Here is a 1,892-nt window from a genome sequence, read left to right on the forward strand (position 1 = left end):
CAATTTGTAATATTCTAGAAATTCTCAGGAGATAGCCAAGATGAGGCTTGGGAATGTCTTGCCCTTGTCAAACTCTGTCCAGTGGCACAGCTCAGCTCCCCACTGAAAATCTCATCTGCTAGAGAGGAAAGGCACACATTCAGAGGATTCCTCTGGTGTCTGTCATGGTGTCTGTTAGTAAGGGATGTCCTCGGTCTGGTCAGCTCCTTAGAACTGATTGTGGGCACAGATCTGAGTATGCTCCACACAGTGGGGTTTTTTTTTTTAATTTTTTTAAAAAAATGTATTTATTTATTTTATTTTATTTTTTTGTATTTATTTATTTTAGAGAGAGTGTGCATGAGCGGGGAGAGGGGCAGGGGGAGGGAGAGAGAGAATTCTCAAGCAGACTCCCTGCTGAGCACGGAGCAGAACATCGGGCCTGGGAGGGGAGAGCTTGATCCTAGGACCCTGAGATCATGACCTGAGCCAAAATCAAGAGTCATTCGCTTAACCCACTTAATCCAGACACCCCATGCACAGTTTTTAAATATTCAAACCTGCAGCTGAGATCATCACTTAGTAAAACCTCCAGTCATGTGGGGTTATGCTGATGAATTATCTGAGACCCTTCCTAACTGGGGCAAAAGACGAGTGAAGTCTGTTTAACTGGCTTGAAGGGAAAATAAATGAAATCTTGACAAACTCTTGACCAATTTGGGCCCTAAAACTCATAAATTTGGTTGTTTTATTCCACTCACGAACCCTGACTTGTTCAAGTGTATAAATATTTCTGCTCTCTTAGGATGATCATTTTAAGCGGCTTCAGATAAACAGGTGCAAAGTCATTTACTGACCTTGGCTCTCTTCCAAATGGCAAAAGCCTCATCTAGACTTTGAACATTTTCAGCTGCCATTTGTGGATATTTCTGCTCATTTCCACACGACCAAGGGTGGAATCCCAAGCTCATGTCCCAAGTGCACTCCCAGCATTGGTCCCTTGAATGGCTGCAGCTCTCCTGGAAAGTCGTCTACTTTTCATGGCTTGAGTGGCTCACAAAGGCTTCCTCACACTCCAGATCCCACCTTCCAATATTCCCCAAGTGATGGCTATTAGACCAGAGGAATAGGGCATCAGGTAGATGCTTTTTCCCATTGTAGGGAATTTTGCTGAGTCCAGGAAGAAATGGGAAAAGTCACTATCACATCCAGCAGCTGGAGTCAGCCACCTCCCCACAGGGCTGATGGAGAAGCACCCATTCGAGAACTGGGAGTTCTGCTCCCTAACGTACCCATCTCTACCCCCATTCGTTATAGGATAACCAGGTGGGAGAAGGGAAGGTGGTCTCCTCTTCCCCAAACTCTAGACAAGAAGGGAGTCTTGCCTCTCTTTTCCTCTATTTAAATTGATCTGCCCCAGGCTGGTGGGGCTAAGGGAGGCAGTAGAGGGGCACCCTAGACACCCACCATTTGGCACAAGTATCCCTTGGAGGGAGGAGAATGTGGAAGGAGGGTCACTAGGACCGGCTGCCTCTCTCACAGCCCTCCCGGGAGAGAGCCACCTGCTGGACGAGGGCTTGTTGCTCCCTCTGCCTGGAATCCTGCTTTATACACGGCTCCTTCTGGCCATTCATTGCTCAGTTGAGACATCATCTCTTCAAGGAGGCCTCTGCCCCCCGAATCTTACTCTCCAGAACAAGAGTATTCATTCGGTTGGGGGGAAACATGGAGCATCTTGGAAAGTGCATCTAGGGTGTTCATTTTATTACCATAGAGATAGTCCTCAATAGCCTCAGTTGGAGGCCTAGTAAACATAGCTCTTAGAATATCAGGCTTCCTCCCAGATAGTAATTCAGATAAAGGGAAGTACTTACAGATATTTCAGTTTGAAGATTCAAGTAATTTAAATACTG

Source organism: Zalophus californianus, chromosome 7 (assembly GCF_009762305.2).
Source record: "Zalophus californianus isolate mZalCal1 chromosome 7, mZalCal1.pri.v2, whole genome shotgun sequence".
NCBI lineage: Eukaryota > Metazoa > Chordata > Mammalia > Carnivora > Otariidae > Zalophus > Zalophus californianus.